Source organism: Ischnura elegans, chromosome 2, assembly GCF_921293095.1.
Source record: "Ischnura elegans chromosome 2, ioIscEleg1.1, whole genome shotgun sequence".
Classification (NCBI taxonomy): Eukaryota; Metazoa; Arthropoda; class Insecta; order Odonata; family Coenagrionidae; genus Ischnura; species Ischnura elegans.
The window spans coordinates 120,072,581-120,092,633 of record NC_060247.1 but is presented as its reverse complement, the minus strand read 5'-3'; the positions used below and the strand labels follow the sequence as shown (position 1 = coordinate 120,092,633).

General features: G+C 39.1%; 1 long non-coding RNA gene across 1 annotated transcript in view; it reads right to left on the bottom strand.

Moving 5' to 3' along the window:
• The window catches only part of LOC124154530, an 86,631-nt gene that overhangs the window by 40,034 nt on the left and 26,544 nt on the right, over positions 1-20,053 (bottom strand). The window lies entirely within an intron of this gene.

Sequence of the window (20,053 nt, the reverse complement as noted above, 5' to 3'; positions counted from 1 at the left end):
GCACCAGCTGACAAGCCTATTTCGGCCCAGCGGGACCAGAATGAACTTTATTTAAAATTAAAAAATTTAAATGCTATTATAAAACATGATTTATTGTGTACACGTTTAGAAAAAATAAAATAATAATAATTATTATTATTGTCTTTTTACCTAAATTTCCTTTTTCTATGTTAAGCAATCTGGATTTATCCAATTCGAATCGCATATTTATATCAGTGGAGAACCTACTTGTGACATCCAGAAGGTACTTGAGCTGCATTTCATTTGAGGCATAGATTTTAGTATTGTCCACGCATAAAAAGTCAAACAAAGTACATCTATTATTTTTTATTTCGTATCCATATTTAGTTATATCGAGAAATTGTGAATGTCAAGTCGAGTAGTTTCAATAACAGAGCTGTCGAGGACAGCAAGTTTAAAAATTCAGCCGACAACAAGCGCTATCAGGAAACTCATGTATTAATATGAGGTCTCGCTTTGTTCAAATTAAAAACTTTTCCTATCGCGATGATAAACAATTTTTATTATTTACCATCAAATACTATTGCTATCCTGATATTATTTTCATTCTTTATCTTTCGAATTGAAATTACTGTTTTATCAATTTAGTAATTATTTAATCAGGCCTCTGTGTGCTACGTTGCTCTGCACGAGCCCTTGTTTGCACTGCAGGAGCATGTAAAATGGTTGCATTTTTATTAAAATTCACTGCTCCACTACTCTAAATGTACTAGAGTCTCAGACATAATATTTTATGAGATATTTATATGTGTGTAAAGAACATTCTGTAAAATTGTCATTTGTTTTCATTCAGTCCCTTTTTAGATGGAAATAGACCTGCGAAAGTCGACGTTAAAAGGCTTTCGGCATTGTTTGATAAGCTCTAGAGAAAAAGGAATGCATTCTCAGAGCTAAAACTTATACTGAAAGTAGTTTTTTAAGTGTTCCATTTAGAAATAACCTTTTATTAGTGAGTCTCGTTTCCTTCATAAAAATGTATGGCGTTAAAAAGTTAGTATTGATGAATTTTTCCCGAATTTTTACGGAAAGATTTTGACCAACTGTCTTTTATTATAGAAAAATTTAAAAAATGGTTTCCAAAGTTCTTTTTATGGTACACACCCACTGGTTTTTAAATTATTCTGATATCTTTTAAAATAGCTTCGAAATTAAATTTTTTGCAAAACATGATTTTCATTAAAATTCGCCCAGCCGCCCTTTTAAAAATGTCTGCCAATAAAATAGTATGGCTTCTAAATTTTTTACAAATGCTGTTTTGTGATTGTGTACTTTTAGGGAACCTTTGATAAAAATCAGGATAATTAAAAATGTCGAGTAACATTGCCTGGGTGATTCGAGATTGGATTGACCCTGAAGCAACCTGATGTGTTTTTATTTTTCGGGAGGAGGGGTCCGGACCCTCCGGAACCCCTTCCTCGCTACGACACTGTGTATGTCAAATTTCATCGAAGTCGAGATTATTATAGACTTATTATAGACACACTGTTAATGGGATAGGTATTCTCCATATTGGGCAATGGGATGTAACGCTTGATATAGGCAACACACACAAGCCTATATGCGAGAAGGAAAGTATACCCACTAGGATAAAAAGCTATTTCTTGGCATTATCGAGGAGCGGAGGACTGAGAAGTTATCAGAGCGTACGCGTTTTTGAAGTAGTTCTGGAGCACTGGTTCAGATGGCTCTAGGGCTCACATATCCAATCGCGCGGGCTATTTGACTCTCGTCGTAAGGGCAACCACACTCCGCTCCGCTGTAGAATATCAGGTGACGAGAAAATAAGGGAGACCATATGATGAGGTGGCTTCGAATTCTGGGGTCTTTATTTATTTATATCACACCAAAAACAGCACTTAGGCCTTTACATTGGGTTTATAAAAAAGTAAATTATGTAAATACAACAAATAAACAAGTATAAAAATAAAACCATAAATAACAACCATTTTACACATTTAAAATACATACAAAAGGTCGGTGTCAAAAAGACAGACTTTTCACTTGGTTATTAAAGTTGGTGCGGGAGGCAAAGATGTCAAAAAAAGAAAACGTATTGGAGATTGAATTGAAAATAGAAGGTAGGCGGAAAAAGAGGGATCTATGAGATATTGCCAGACATAAATTTTCCTTGCACTCGTTACGTTGCGGGGAGTGATGCCGACCGAAGACGATTTTTTCGGAGGATGAGTATTGGGTTTCTCGACAGGATGGTTAAGGCTTATTTTACATGTTGAGAGAGTTTATCAAGTTTGGATATAGGAAGACAGCAATCCCTGGTCTGCCGCGGAAGGGCTTGTCGGATCTTGTATAAACTCTGAAAACATTGGTGGTTGTATCATAATTTATAACACAATTTTCAGTATTCTCGAGTCTTGGCTCCATTTATTATCATTTTACTTCTGCGTTTACCTCATCAAGAATATTACAATTTCTGTCTTATTTATTTATTTCAAAAGCCCACATACAGCAATTATTGCCAATTTACAGTTGTATGGATAAGAGATTCTGGTATCCACCTTGCGGTAATTAAATCATATTAATTCTTGAATAGCACCATTGTGGCATGCTTTGTAAATTTTCCCGACATTCACTTCGACTAAACCCGAAAATTATTTTTTCATAAATGAGGAAATCATTTTTGGGACAAGGTGTCTATTTTTACCGATAGAAACTCCATATACACGCTCACCTATACTTTCCATCATTTTAGATTTTCTACGTTCTTTAAAAACGAAATTTAAATTACTTAATCACGTTAAATTCTGTCAATTGTACGTGAATCATTTAAAACATTTTTATAGATTTCCTTCAAGCAATGTAGGCATTAAATATTTCAAGGCAGTCCATAGTTTTGATGGTATAAAATATTTTCAGAAGGCTGTTGCCACTATTCTTCTGAGTTACCATTTGAAGCTTTTTCTCTGCCACGGCAGTGTTTTGCGTATTAAAATACAGCTACATCAGGTGACATCCTTAATCTATCCGTCTGTCACGTGATAGGCCGAACTCAATTCTTACTTCCTGAATTTTTTCTGCGCCAAAGAATTTTTACCATATTCGAAGACAAATATACTAGAAAGTGAACCTTTGTGAAACTTTAATGTTTCAACATATGATTGATTCTAAGTATTTAAGATCCATAATTTACAATTTACGACATTAATATGGTATTTATTTAATGAAATTAATTGCCATATTAAGGTTATTTGTATTCTAAATTATCTCGAAATGTTCAAGCTTTTTATATATTCATTGGAAATTGCTTTCCATCTTGGTAGAATTAAATCCATTGATCTCCCATATCGTTTTTTAGTCCGTTCAAGACATATTTGCCGAGAATATAATGAGAGTAATTTTACAAAGTATGATTTTTTGACGGACAGAATGAAATAGCATGATAAGTGTAAAGGAAGAAAGTCACTTATTTCAGTTTTTTACTTCCATACATAAATTTATAATTTTTTATATATGAGACAAGATTTTTATCTTATCTCTACTGAAGCGTTTACCGATTCACATCCATTCACAATTTTTATAAAATTAATCATGTAAAAAGTATGTCAAATACATTACAAAGGGAATGAAATCTTTCATTGTAAACAGCATACTCCTAGGTATTTACGATTTATGATATCAATATATAGCAGTTCTCTTTCCTGAAATATTATGGACTTTTTCTCACAACATGTGTTTACGTAAAACATTCCTTATTTGTACAGTTAATTTACGAATTTTTATGATCTGCATTAATTAGCATTTATAGCGAAATTCATTTATAATACGTTTGTATTCAAAAGTTGATAAGAGGTTATTAAAAATAGTCGTTGTAATTTTGGCTCACGACAAATAACTGAGAGAGTCATATGTTTTTACATTATGAGGGCTTTTTTCATAGGAGTTTAATCGGATATTTCACCAAATTTCACCGCCAATTTACACTTGCAATGTGGCTAACAGAGTAATGTGAATCTTTAGATGTAAATTATAACAATATTGATACTACAAATATTCTAGTAAGGTTTAAAAATATCAATTCAAAATCTAACCTTAGCGTCTCACAAACCTTGTTCCAGGCGATGATAAACTAGAGGCGCATGAATATGACGCTAGAGTTCCGTTTGTTAACCTATCAGCAGAACATCCAGAGTGTAATTCTTGGCATTGATTTTCAATAGATGCAACGTGTACGTTTTTAGTTATTCTACCTTACGAACAAATAAGTGACCTTGAGCACCATGCTTGAGAGGGACATTAAGTGCCGGAATGGGCGAAGATAATCCCCACGCGAACAATAAGGAAGGGTCGGACCTCTCGCGCCTATGGACCCCAATGGCGCTTGGGACCCACTTGGCACGATCGACCGATAGCCGTGAAAGCACGGCATTCTTCCTTCAGAGTTGAAAAATTGAAGCCATGGTAACACGGCATTCGTAGGGAAAGGGTTAAAACGCCCCTAGCGTTTTCCAATTGTTTATGGATAGAGTTTTTAGAGGGATGGCTTCAACGGAGTGCCTAGTGCAGGTGATAGTTTTGGGACTGGTGATATACCTCACGATATTTGATGTTATTTTTTACCAAAATTTCCAATCAAAACTAATTATTAAATTGAAACTCTTGTTGGTATATAAAATACTTTGCTATTGTATTGCTTTGTTATTAGAAATACTTTAACGCCTATTAACAAGATTTAAGTTACTTAAAAACAGAAATATGTATTTCAACTAACTACGAAGTAAAGCATAGAAACATTTTTAATCTAACGTTAAAATGTCCTCAGCAACATCTGAACTGCTGTGCACTAACAACTTAACTCGTAATGGCATGCGTTTAGGCAAGATGTCATAAAAAAGCCTTCTGTGTTTTTTTTAGAGATAATATTTTTGTCTATTTCCTCAACTTAAGTCCCTCTGCTGTTATAAAAGATTCTAAAATATTCAAAGAGTTGAAATTTGAATCACTTTCATTCATTCGATTTTTAAAAAAACGTCTTTGGGTGTTCGAGTACCACGTCCTCCCAAACGTCGACTGGAGGAACGGCTTCCGCTTCAGTGACTTCCACACTCAGCCGTCTTCGTCGGTGTTATGAAAACCTGCTATTTTTAAACAGTATTTATTGTTTCTGGCTTCACTCTGTCCAATGCTTGTTTGCACATTCGGGAGGCTTGCAGAATATCCAGCTTTATTTTTAGAGCGTTTCCTCCTCTGGACAGGATAATTTTCACCAACAAACTTGTGTTCAAACGTTTCAAGTTTTTGATGATCCCTTGATCCATCGGCTGGACAATATGTCGTACATTGGCTGGGGAAAAAAACACCTTCTCATTTTCCATAACATTTATGGGGTTGTGGGCAGTGCAATTGTCCATGAAAAGGAACCCTATCAATTTTCTTTAACAAACTTTCTGTTCAAATTATTCTGCGACTTTGAAAAAAGGTCGCTGGTCATCCATGCGTTTGAACTGTTTAAATACTTCACCGGTTTTAACTTTATGTTTTTAAGACAACGAGGACTCGCCGATCTCCTTATCATCAGTCAAGGCAGCCTTACGGAGCCATCCATATTTGCTCCAACCAAAAGCGTGACTCTTTCTTTGCTAGTTTTCATCGACGGCATTTTTACCACGTTTTAATATACTTACTCGCTTTCTTGTTTGTCCTTCGTGGAAAATCTATAAACTGAAATTTCGGCCACTTTCTGATTGCCTAGAGCTCTAAACATTTTCAGGATAGTTGGATGACAATACAATGTTCTTACACTTATACCACGATTGGAAGAGTACCTCGAGTCTTATTCAGAAATATAATAAAATACGTAGTTCTACAAATGGCCACTTATATACAATGGAGACGCTGAAGTCACAGTAAATGCAATGAAGTATCTTTCATTAAAACGTTAAGTACCTGTATATTTTATATTCAACAGAAGCCTGCGATTTGCCATTTCTTTTATGAATTGCTTCGAAGATTGTACATTTCTACGTGGAATTTTCGACTTCGCACATATCCTCTTCTGTCCCTATGTACCAGTCAAGAAATGAATAAACAAATCTTGCTACAAACCAATTTGTAATTGGAGGAAGGAGTTAAAAAATTTAATTTAGAGATGAAAAGATTTTAAAGAACGGAGGAAACGAGGAACCGCATAATAATACATGATGTTAAGACATAAATTTCAAGACATCACACAAGGTACGTTGACAAGATGAACAGTATAATAAGAATCAAATACGAAACGCTTGACGTTTTTGGATAAAACTGTTGCATTAGTTCTTGAGATGTTTGTTGATTCAAAGTAATGAGGATTAAATTAGTCGAGAAATAAATAGGTAAAAAATCGCCTCAGTACAAAGAAATAAAATGAAGTGAAAGAGTGTAAATTCAACTTTGATCGTAAGACATGAGAAGCAACGACATGTCGCGACATCTCATATAGTCGTTTCAACGTATTTCCCTCGCGAAAATCCTAGTTTACCTCCCTCTTTTCGCTTAGAGTGTACTTTTTGTAAAATCACATTGGCAAATGAATCACATGGACCCCGGCTTGTCATTATCACTCACGCTATATCCACTCTGCAAGCATGTAATGGGGAAGGAGGGATGATCCACGGGACTAAGGTTTGACGTGCGAATCAAGAAATGCGGGGCGCGCTTGGCGGTGAGGAGGTGGGCGTAATCGGCGGGCACCTTTGTGTCAGCGTTACGGCATGAAGGAATCGAGATAGGACTAAATGGTTGTAATTTTTGTCCAAAAGAGCTCTACATTTTAATGTTTACTGGAGAAAACGTTGTACCCGGGTCGAAAAACTCAACATTCAAAATAACTCCATTAAGGCCCCTCCTGCGTTGACGCCTTAGACACGGCTATCCGGCGTCGCGCAAACCTGAAACTTTTTATATATTTTTTCCTCATCATTTCGCACATTTTGACACCACGAACTTTTAAATCGGATCATTTTGGAAAAGTAAGCGCCGGCCTAATGCAGTAAGGAGAAGCAGAATTTTGCGATATCTGTTTATTTAAAATTCCCTACTGGGTATAGATTCCTATTAGAATAGCTCTCGCTCAGGGGCGCCGACTTATAAAAAATATTGGGGGGGCCCATATCGCGGGTCTTCCCCCGGGAAATTTTCTAAATTTTAGATGAAAAATAGTGAGTTTTAAAGTGTTTTTAAAAGCCTTTTAGAGGGGTCATATGATCAACATTAGAACCCCGACTCTATAACTCGATACTTCGTGCAACTCTACAAGCCTGACACATTTTTTGGCTTTGTAAAAAGAAACAAAACATCTACAGCGCGGTAATTAGGTAAAAAGCTTATTTCATTTACAGTTATAATTACGATCATAGATTTTTACAGAGCAGTGAATATATAGCTCTTAACAAACTAAAATTATATTTAAATAAATTCTAAACTATCATAAAAAGAATAAAACAAAAATATTGCTGTTGCTCAGCAATAGCACTTTTATTAACAAGTTATGTAGCTAATTTTAGTTTACTTAGAAGAAGACTCCGGGTTCATTTAATTAAAACAATATCTCTACGTTAATACTTTACGCAGTTATCAAAGTTTATAAAGTACGCCTAATACTTTCAGTCAACAAGGTTGTAAACAGCGGGTTTTAATTGGGTCTTACACTCTAAAAATACTGAAGTACTTGAAAATAAATAATACTATGCTATAGTACGAAACATAGATATAATCGTAATATATAATACAGTACTGACATATCACTAACATTTTGAAACTGAAAAAGTGACATTCTGTATGTATTTATCTGTTTTGTAAAGATTTTTAATATTTCTATAAATATCGTTATAAGTGCAAGTGTCTTTAGAAAAGTCTGGCCGGATTACTGTATATATGAAGCCGTTGATGACTGGTCGGATATCCAATTCAGCCAAAGCATCACGGTGGGCATGGGGAACAGCCAAGTTGTTCAATTGCTTCTGTCCCATTGTTGATCGAAGGTATGATTTCAGGCGTCTAAGGGCACTAAATTACCGTTCTGCTGTCGCTGAGGGAGGAAAGTTTACATCGGCTCCCATTGCGATAAGGCAGACTGTCGTAATCATAGTGGAATACAAAGCCAGCGGAGCAAAAATGCGCATGACCCGCTGCGAAGAGCGGAGTGACAGAGCGGAGTGACAGAACGACAGCCTGTCGACAGAGGTCTGTCGACAGGCTGTCGTTATCATATATGATTCAAAGCAAGCGGTTCCGAGAATGGAATTGGCATTTAATAATTCCCACCCTTATCGCATACTGCTGCGGTTTGTCCTCCCTCCGTTGGGGTTCAGTCCTCCTGGAATCGGTGCTGTAATTGGTGCTGCCTGCAGAGTGGCCTGAAGTTTTTGTAAGGTGGATGTGGAAGGAGGTGCCAAGAGACAAGTAAGTAACTTTAGATAATAGTATATATATTTTAGATATTATATTATAATATATATTTTAGATATATTAGATATTTCGCGCTGTACGGAGTTGTTTCTCGGCAAGGAACTGTCCAGGTAGTTGCTTCCTTCACTTAATAACTTTGCCTGGCGGCGTGCTGTACCCTTGTACGCCACGTCCATCTGACACGCGGCGAAAGTTGTTTCACAAGTTTTTTTCATTTATACACAGGCCCCTTCCGTATTTCTCGGTTTGCGGGACCTAATGCTTGTTACCTCGAAGACGATTCCAGGGGCGAAATTGGGATTTATAATTTTGGGAATTTGAAGCCTTATTTCGATTTACCACCCCCGGACCAAGGTTGAAGTCCGCAGGAATGTTGGATTTGCTTATTTTGGAATTCATTTTGATGAGTGAAATTTTTTGTTTGTTTGTGGTTTGTGCATAAACTTAAACAATGGGATCACCCCCATAGTTTAGTTTGGTGGGGGGGGGGGGGTTGTGACGGAGCGCGTTATTTTGTTTTTTGTTGCTAAGTGGTTTATTTTATTTTTGTGTAATATAATTTTGTATTGCAATGGGTTGTATCGCTTGAATTGTATAATTTTTCAAATCATGTTGACTCAGAGAACAAGTGAAAGGCGAAAACGTAGTTCGCTTAGTTCCCCGCTAACGTCGTCAGTGTACGTGCGAGGTGCACACGATGTTAGTGCGGGGGATGGGAAAAGAGATGAGATAAAAGGCCGATCACGGGCGAGAGACGGGAGAGACAGAACAAGGTGTACAGTCTGAACGCACCTGGGAGAACGAGAGTGACGCACGAGCAACGGAGGAGAGAAATTAAAAGGCACTACGGCGGAATCGCACCAAAGAGAGGGAAAGGCTGAAGAGGGCCTTGAGTATTCTGTTACGCATGTTTCTGGGCGCTGAAGGGGTCGAATCTCTGGAGGAAGCACTGGCCACGTTTTGCAGACGCAATCAGCCGGCTGTTGGCCTGAGTGACTTCTGCCCCAGACCCTCGCCGCAGAAGGGAAGCGCAAGCTAACAACGCCCCAATTTCCCTATTTTCCCCTCGTGAAGCTGGTCATAGCTAAAATTGTATGCCCCCCAAAAAAAGTTCGTGTTTCGTGCTCTCTCTCTCTCGTCCGAAGAAGAGGAAGGACCAGTGTTTTTCTATCAATCCCTCATTGTTCTCTGTTTTCTCAAAGTTTCATTGACGATAATTCGTCTTTCTCTAACAAAAACTGACATTGCTAAAGAGTTGATCTCACCATTGTAAATGGGTTGCTATTTAAATCGTCTTAAAGACTAAAATACTTCTTTTGTTTTCGAAGGCATTACTTAATTGTTCTGAATTTTTATTGTTCAATCAATATTGTGTCTAAGGGATTATTGTGTGTCAGTGTGTTTAAAGGTATTTTTTGTGTTTTTTTTGGGGGGTATTTCGACGTCTATTGGGATATTTTTAGTTGTTATTTTGTTAACGGTTCATTAAAAGTGATTTATCGTAAAAGGAAAAGAACCGGAATCTTATTATTTAAGGGGGGAGTTTGGTCATAGTACGCAGCGATTCCTCTGCTCCCCACCAATTTTTGTTGTGTGTTTAGTGATGCTGTTCTTTTGGGTTGGTTCGATAAATTGTAGTAGAAAGTATGGCTAGCAATTCTTCAAGGGATTATCTGTTTATAAAAAACAGAGGGGGACAAGAGGAGAGGCAGTTACGGTTGGAATATTGCGGGCGGAAGAAATGGGAACGGATCGGACAGTAGCGGGAGTCACGATTCCGAGAGAGGGGCTTGTAATGCCTTTGTTTAGGGGTGGAGAACACGAACATCCCATAGCTTTTACAAAGTCCGCAGAAAATTATATTTCCATGCAATCGTGACCTTTAACCCAGAAGCCTCTCTTATTTTTGAGTATGTTGAAGGAAAGAGCTCATCTATGGTCCCAAATGTTAAAGCCTGAGCAGCATACTTATGATTGTATGAAACAAAAGATTTTTACAACGTTATTGGGATGTATGAGCGAAGTATCAGTGGAGGCGGAATATATTGAACGGCAATTTACGGAAAGGAGGTCGGGAGCGAATGGAGGGGTGCGCGATAAGAAAGATTGCGGCCGCTCAGTATAGTGACCCACCTTTTAGTGAAGAGGAACTAGTTTTTCTGTTAATCCGTCAACTGCCGGTTCACATAACAGAATTTGTTGGGAAGCGCTGAGGTTTCCTCAACCGAGAGGTTAGTCTATTTGTTGAGGTATTATGACGACGTAAATGAGGAAGAACGAGAACAGGTGACGCAGACTGAAGGAAATTCTCGTAGAATAGGAGCCTTGAACACTCCGAATGCGAGAAGGCCGAACCAAAGAGAAGTGGTCCAGGGAAGGAGGTGGGGGCGTCCGGCGGGAGTGAGGTTCGATGAGTCTCCTGACTTCTCTATGCCTCCTCCCACCACAAGTAATGAAGGATCGCGAGGTGGAAATGTGGGAGAGATAAGGAATAGTCGCGAAGCGAGCGAAGTAAGGCGCGATTTGACGGTTGAGTCTTTAAAATCACCAAGCCCGAGCCTCAGCACTCCCGTGACTCGGGTAAACTAGAAGGGAGTCTTGTGAAATACTTGCTACGTGTACGCTAGAAGGGAACCCTTTTGATGATTTGATGTACGAGGAAGAAAAGGTTGTGGTGAGGAGGGAATGTCCCAAAGTGAACGTAGAATGCGAAAAAATTAAATTAAAAGCTCTTATTGATACTGGGAGTGAGGTATCAGCAATCGATGAGGAACTTTTTCGTAAAATAGGTGAAGAGGAAATAAATTTGCCGATTTATCCAATGAATAAATGTTTCCTCATTTGTGCCAATAATAAGAGGACTAATCCTATTACTAAACAGACATTAGTTACAGTGAAAATAGGCAACCGAGAAGTGGAAGTAGTGTGTTTGGTTGTAAAGAATTTGATCCGTGGACTTATATTTGGTACGGACTGGTTGACAGACGCGGGAGCGGTAATTGATTTCAGAAGGAAGAGGGTACAGTTTTATAACCACAAAAGTGAGGTAGGAGAAGTGGATTTCCCCGCATGTGCGTCGGCGATAGAGGGGGATGAAGAAGAATCAGAGTTTGTGAGAGGGAATTTGAGAAAACCGTCTCGTGTCTGACCCATTTATCCTCGGAAGAAAAGCAATCCCTCTTAGCAGTTTTGTGGAAACACCGCGATGTATTTTCCGATAAACCAGGTCTGGCCAAGGATTTTGTTCACAGGATACGGGTGGTTGACGACTCGCCGTACGTGATGAAATCTTATCCTATTCCCCACGTTTATGAATCGCAAGTAGCCGAACAAATGAACGTGATGATTAAGGAGGGGATCATAAAGAAGGCACCAAGTCCGTACATTAATCCGCTTGTGGTTGTAGCTAAGTCAGACAATAAAGTTAGATTATGTGTTGATGCACGGAAGTTAAATAGTGTTACGATCCCAGAGCACGATGAACCTCCTCGAGTCGATGAATTGCTCCGAAAGTTCCACGGGACGAAGTTTTTCTCGACAACCGATTGCACATCAGCTTACTGGCAGATGAGGCTTCATCCGAATGATCAGAAATATACAGCATTTATTTACAAATCAGTTTCTTATGTATTTCAGCGTGTGCCTTATGGGTTGAAAAATAGTGGGGCTGCTATGATCAGGTGTTTGGACGGAATAGTAGGTCCCGAGGCCATGTCCTTTGCGACCATATTCGTAGATGGTTTGTTAATATCATCTCCCACTTTTGATAAACATTTAGAGCATTTAGAATACTTGATTAAGAGATTTAAAGCAGAAAATGTCACGCTTAAACTATTGAAATCAAAGTTTTGTCGACTAAATGTTCCCTTTGTAGGACATATTCTTACTCCTGAGGGGGTGAAAGCAGACGAGGAAAAAATAGCTGCGGTGCAACGTGCCCCAGCACAGAAAAATAAAAGGCAATTACGTAGCTTCTTGGGTTTATGTAATTATTATGCTCGATTTTGTCAAGGCTATGCGCACGTCATTACTCCGCTTCGTTCTTTACTAAAGAAGGGTGTAGTGTGGAAATGGACTCCAGCTCATCAAGCCTCTTTCGAGAATGTAAAGAAAAAATTTCTAGAAACTGTGATGATAGAGTATCCAGATTTTACGAAACCAATGTTTTTACAAACTGATAGTTCAGGTTACGGAATAGGGGCGGTTTTGTTTCAGAAAGATAATGAAATGCATGAGAATGTTATCGCGTTCATAAGTCGCGCTTTGAAAAGGAGTGAATTATCCTATACGACAACCGAGAAGGAAGCCTTAGCGGTAGTGTGGGCATTACAGAAATTACGTACGACCATTCTAGGGAGTGATTTAACAATACTCACGGATCATAAGGCGTTAACATTCCTCCTAAAATGTAAATTAAACAATAGTCGATTGACTAGGTGGAAGCTAACCCTTCAGGAATATGATTTTAAGATAGAATATTGTACGGGCAAAGAAAACATAGTACCTGATTGGCTGAGTAGAACGATCCCTGAAGTACAGAGTGAGGGACGTGCCGCTAGTGAGGATAACATGGTAGCCTTTATTGACCTTGAAGTTATGGAATTTCCGAAGGGCGGGATACAAAATTTGTCTATGTTAAGGGTGGGAGATATCCACGTAGGAAGGATTCATAGAAAGATGACGAATTTGATGGATCGCAATGATCCGGAATACGACGAAGTAAGCCGTCTGGCGGCCAAGTGTCGTTTAATTGATAATATTGTGTATAAAGGGTTAGGAAGAACGAGAGAAGAATACAAAGAATGGGTACCTAGGGGTTTATGGGATGATTTGGTATGGCACGCACACACGAAATATGGCCACTGTGGCGTTACTAAGGTGGTGTGGTGGCCTCTCGCGCGTATGGACCCTAATGGCGCTTAGGACCCACTTGGCATGCTCGAGCGGTAGCCGTGAAAATACGGCATTCTTCCTTTAGAGTTGAAAAATTGAAGCCATGGTAACACCGCATTCGTAAGGAAAGGGTTAAAACGCCCCTAGCGTTTTCCAGTTGTTTATGGATAGAGTTCTTAGAGGGATGGCTCCAACGGAGTGCCTAGTGTAACTCGATGTCATTGTCCTTGGCGGCTCAATAAAGGAACACGATTTGCGTCTTAGTACAGTGTTTGAGAGGCTAGAAAATTCAGGCATGTCTAATTAGCCTATCACGAAACAGAGGGCGGTGTGCCTCCGCCAAGCGGAGTTTCCGTTCGGTATAAGATGTCACTCCGTCCGCGGACCCAATACCGTTCGTAATTTCTCGCATGCGAATTCACTCGCGCGATCGATCTCGCGCAACGAGCGTTCGCGGTGGAATTCGGAGCGACCGAAGGATCTTCGAAGAGTGGTTTGCGAGGGAGAAAAAATCCTCGCTTCATGACATGGCAATGCCGGCAGGGTAAGGCTGCCGGACAGCGTGCACCCCACCCTTTCTCTATGTACCCTTTTTTCCGGGAATTCTGCTTTGTTGCTAATGGCGTTGCTAATGTCTGTTCCACGCGTTCTCTGCAATATGCAGATGCATACCTAGTAGGTGTTCGTTATGATTCTGTTGGATAATTCCATAAAGTATTCGAGGAGTTACAAACTCAACGTTGGCTTGATTTTGGAAGAAATTTGTGGAACAGCAACAGTGAATCCGAAAATAAACCACAAGTTATAAATTCAAGAACTAAAATGTCTGTGAGTAAAATAATATAATACATTCTTAGTCTTCTAAGATGTCAATGGACTCGCTAATTATAAAAAAATACCTTACTTTCATCCGACAATGCCAGCGATATAGGCTCCACCTCAGGAAAGGGAGTCAATTCATTGACCAATTGCCTCGCTAAATCCTTATTCAGCCTTTATGTTTTGATGAATCTCCCAGTGAATAGGGGGTTTTCGCTGATTCGAAGCGAGGGCTGGAATATTTTGAATATCACCACGTAATTGCAGTCTCACAAACGTAGCAACTATTTCGCAACCATTCTCGTGCGCGCAAGAGAGTATTTCACCAGGGTGCAAGGGAGTGATAAGGTTAGCGGGGGAGGGTGTGAATTCATCTCCTTGCGGGCCCACAGTGCGGCCGTGGCGACTGCAAAAGGACTGAATCAGAAAGCAGAAGCACCTGAAACCCTGCGCGCCTCCGCCTCGCGTCGCCTTGACACTTCAAGACATTACAACGCCGCGTCAATATGAAGCTCACCCTGCTGGCGCTGTCATTCAGTGTAGATATTTTTTTCATTGCAGATGTGTCGAGCGTTTCGACTTTGTTGTTTAAGAGACTCTTTTATGTGACTACATTTTATTTGTTTACTTTAGTCTCTTAGTGTATTGTAAAAAAGTTTGCAATGGATAAATTTGTTACCAAAAAGGTGCGCTTAGAAGTTGATGGTACTGCAAGTCAACCTCCGACAATTATTGTGTCGTCAATTGCTTCATCGTCTTCAAGCAAGAAGTGTTCACAGCCGAAACCTGGACAATCCGGCGGAGAAAGGTCATTTCAGAAGTCTTGATTGACCAAATATGCATGTCTAGAATATGAAGCATCTACCGAAAAAGTTTATTGCAAAGCCTGCACAGAGGCAGATGCTAAAAATCTATTACAATTTTCTTCAAAAAATAAGATGCATTTATTTCCATATGCTTTTCTAACTGGAAAAAGGCTTTGAAAAAAATCCGTCTTCATGAAAGTAGTGTTCTGAGACTAAATTCCATCACTTACCGAAGTGTGGTCTCCCAATTGAACGAACAGTTAGATGGTGATATGAAGAAAGGCCGTTTAGCTCTTGAGACAATTTTTACTACCGTGCAATTTCTATGCCGACAAGGACTAGCAATTGGAGGACACGATGATGTAAACTCAATTTCTTTTCAATTGTTGGAACTCCGAAAAAAAGACGTACCTGAGTAAAAATATTGGTTAGGGCGTTCGGGGTACAAGTGGACATCCCACGATATCCAAAACGAGATCATTGATCTACTAGGAAAGAATGTGTTGAGAAAGGTATTGGCTTCAATCAAGAAGACTGAACATTATTCTATTACAGTTGACGAAACAATAGATTCTTCGATTCACGAACAAGTGTCATTTTGTATTCGTACTGTCGATGATTCCTTAATCATCAACGAAGATTTTTTTGGCTTATACGAGATCCCCAACACTGAATCACAAACTCTATTTATTATTATAAAAGGTGGCTGGCTCGTCTTGATTTGTCAAGGGATAACTTAAGAGGACTAACTTAACTATGGTGGTGCCTCGAATATGAGAGGTAGGTTCAAAGGGCTACAAAATTTAGTTTTGGATGTACAACCAAAAGCACGTTATGTGCACCGCACTGCTCACAGTTTAAACTTGGCAGTTGTGGACGGTTTCCGCGCTCTCTTATGTATGAGGGATATTATGGCTTTTGCCAAGGACTTAATAAACACCGTAAGGGAATCCACCAAAAGGATGGGACTTTTCAGAAGCGTACGCTGTGAGAGCGCCAACGATCAACCTGGTCTACGACCTCTTTGCCCGACTCGATGGACAATTCGAGCTCCCAGAATTTTGAGAATAGTGAAAAACTTGAAGAACTTCTAGAGCTTTTTAAAATATTTAGTGCAGAGGGCACAACAGAGGCAGGTTACAAATGTGCAGGCTACCTTGAGTCGATGTTACAATGTAAGACTAATTTATTTTTACGTCTTTATTGCCATGTAATGAACCCAGTAGAGGATGTCAATGAAAATATACAATGCCCTCATCTAAGTGTTTCTGATCTCGGAAAAATATATGAGGGCTTGATTTGTATATTGAATGGAAGGCGTGATAGTTTTGAACACTTTTGGGAATTGTGTGTACAAGAGAATCCTTCACAAGTTGATGATCCTTCGCTTCCGCGGAAACGACTTACGCCAAAGAAATATGAAAACGACAAAGCCAGCTCACCACACACTTTCAAAACCCCAAAGGAATACTACTAAGCTATTAACATTAAAAGTTTGTGAAATGGTGCAATCTTGCATTACTGAGCGGTTTGCATCCACTGGACTCACGCAGGTTATTGTAGTTGAACAAGAGTGTTTGCTTTTAGTGAACAGAGGAGAAACAAAATTTGTAAACTCAACTGAGTTTTTCAAAAATGACCTCAACATTGAGAGATTGCGCTTACACTTGCACATGTTAGCCGATATCGCTAATAAAATACAGCTGGTCTAAAAAAACATGCGTGATGTAAAAAAGTACATTACTTAAGAGCCTGCAGTTGGAGAAATGTTATGCGAAGTAGTGAAGTGCATTAAGTTTCTCCAAGTACTTCCAATAACGACAGCGACAGCAGAACGGTAATTTAGCGCCCTTAAGGCCGTATCACACTAGCGACTGCGACCGCCGCTGCGGCTGCGACCGCGGCTGCGACTGGCCCGTCGACCAATCAGAGCGAGGCAGTCGACGCTGCGACTGCGACTCCGAAGAATAGCCGACCGGCTATTCTTCAGAGTCGCAGTCGCAGTCGCAGCCAATCAGAGAGCTCCATTTCAATCTCGCGCGCTGGCGGCAGACGTGTTTGTTTGTTTTGGTTACCGTAGCGAGGGAAGTTCAAGAAGGTTATAAGATAACGCTGAGATAATTTCGGATTTTTAAAGTGAAGATGGAAGCCCAGTATATTGGATATTGCACCCGAGTACACAGGTGAATGAAAATGAAGTACGTTTTAACATATTTTAGGAACATTTTCAACAATTGCTGCTCTCTATCTATTCCTTGGGCTTTCGTAAACAAACAAGCCACAAGCAGAAACGTTCATACGTGCGCATGCGCGATCGTGGCGTCGGCCGCAATGTGTGATGGGGTGTAGTCGCAGCCGCAGCCGCAGTCGCGGTCGCAGCGGCGGTCGCAGTCGCTAGTGTGATACGGCCTTTAGACGTCTGAAATCATATCTTCGATCAACAATGGGACAGAAGCAATGGGGAAGTTGCATGAAAATTTTTTCATCGAAATAATACATGATTCTTATAGCAATTTTCACCAGGAATCCATTTTCACCAATCAAACTTCTCGTAAAACATTGATTTTATCATTAAAATGTATTTAAAACAGTGAAATCCGCCTGCAAACGCGAAGTTAGCTCTGATTGTTGGTGACGTCATTTCTCCCTACGTCGCGACGCGTGGTTATCGTTTTGCATGCACGGCCGCAGAAGCTACAATGAAGCACTCGTTGAGTAAGAGAATATCTCGGTATTTTTTTAATCCGTGTTTTCTCTGAGACATGTTATGATGTTATTTAGCCATGTAAAATGTTTATCATCCATTTTCTATACTCGTAAATATGTCGAATATTTGCGAAATGGAAGACGGTTTCGTGTAAGCTGTTGCAATAATCTCCCAAAGGTGGATTCCATAATATTATGATGGCTTTATATTTTAAAAGTAACCCGGACTTTTTGGCTGCATAATTTAGAGAAGTGAAGGCTTCGCGGTAAGTTTGTCTAGTTTATTTTATCATTAATGGGCCAGCTTTTACGAATACAGAAGTAACTACTTGGCCTCTATTCAAAATTTCTGCATGAAATATTGCTGCATCTAGTTACTGCTAATGTAGTTTATATGATATGAGTTATGATTTTTTGCTTTCAGTATATCAGCTCTTTGATTCAGTATGCTGTCAAATGCTTTCTGTGCACAGATTAAGGTAATTTCGCTGTTTTTGAAATGAAAAATACAACTTTATTTTGAAAAAAATTGTTTTAAAGGAATCGTTCAAAGTATTTTCCGACGCTATCTTCAAATTTTCCCCATCATTGTGGCAGAACCCGATTATCGTTACGGTATAACTGTTTGTCTTTTAGAGCTATCATGTAATCCTGTTTTTGCACCAAATTGTTATCAATGCAGGAATGAAGGACAAGCTATTCTCACAATCCTTATTACTCTCTCAACATGTATCCTAAAGCTTTCCATTTGCTTAGTTAGCTTAACTTCATCTTAAGAGATCTTTACATTCTTGGAAACACTTGATGGTCTAATTAACTCTAAAATTTTATCACTAAATGAGTGAACAGTTTGTTGGAATCCGCGATCTGCCACTACCCCATACCCTTTTGGAATTTGCTCAATAAATTCAGTGGAAGAGAAAACTATCTATTGCCCAGCCACCATAACCCCTCGAAATGAAATTTTCTAAAGAAGAATCATATGATTTTTTTTGATTGAGTTTAGATAGAAATATTAGAGCTATAAACATTCCATTAATTTTACAGTAATGTTAAAAGCTGATTCCTCTGAAATAATTACCTTTGAAAAACATTATTTCTATTTTTCTGTACAATCAGCATTATACTGTACTGATTGCTGTAAAAAAAACGGTTTTAGAGTTACCTTAGCAATTCCCTTTTTTCGGTTTATTTTAGCATTATACCTTTCGCAGCGTAATAAACTAAGCGCAGTTTGATATACTTATCGCAGTAAAAAAAACTGATCTATAAAAGAGAAAATGCGTTATATGTCACTCACTGCAGTGAGGACTGAACTATTTTTTTATAATCCTATTCTGGTTAAACTTTGCCAATTTAGGTTACCTGGCTTTTCAATTTCTATTTCTAAACAATCAATTATTGACACTACATGCGAATAGCGAGAAGGAAAGGGAATTGGCTTATTAAGCAACATCTTATTTTTGTCAAACCAAAAAACTAGATTTTTCAAAAAACTAACCACTGGAATAATGGAAGAAAAGAAATATTGTGCCGCTGTCGAGGGCGAGACATTGAGATTTGCTGGGCTAAAATATTGAAGGATTCGTTGAGTCTAATTTTCCTTGACATAACCATGAGAAGTAATCCAGTCTTTCGTGATAGCAAATTGACCATAACATAATTTTCACTGGCTATCCTCGAATACAACGCTGGCTTTTTTCCATCAAAAACAAAGTATACTTGGCCCTTTGGCTACATATCTCCCTGTCTGATTCCATATCAGAGCTGCTGCTGCTGCCGCCAAATTAGGAATCACTTATCACACTCTTCTTCAGTAGTTGAATTGCTAATTTCACTAGCTGCAATACCATCTAGCTTTTACAGGCGGAAGAACCTCATACGAGAATTAGCAGCATTGGCAGAAACAGGTTTTTTTTCTGAATACCAACAGTTTTTGTTTTTGGCTTCAATTGGCAGTACTTTTCCTGACCTCGACTTTCCACTACTTCCTCAGGTTGTATTACCTCCTGTGGCACAAAGTCAGTTGATTGGAGGATGTAGTGGTTATATATCAGTGAGTTTCTTACACATTTTACGCTCCTAGGTAGCAGATATGGTTTTGAGGGAGTTCAGATAGGAATACTACGCATGTTAATCAATTGATTTCGGAGAGAGGGAGGGTAGACTACTGCAGTGGCGAAGCGGGGGGGGGGGGGGTTTGGGGGATAACGCCCCCCAGAGCTCAGAGATATTTTTCAGTTTAACCTATTTTGCATAATTGGATTAATATTACTTGTAGAATAGTATAAGGATTAATAAAATATCCCTCAGAAGGCCGTAAAAACTCACCATTTTAAACCATTTATCTGAAATATTTTCTGGCGGAGGGCCCCCGCATCTCCCGCTCCCACCCTGGCGGGTAAGCC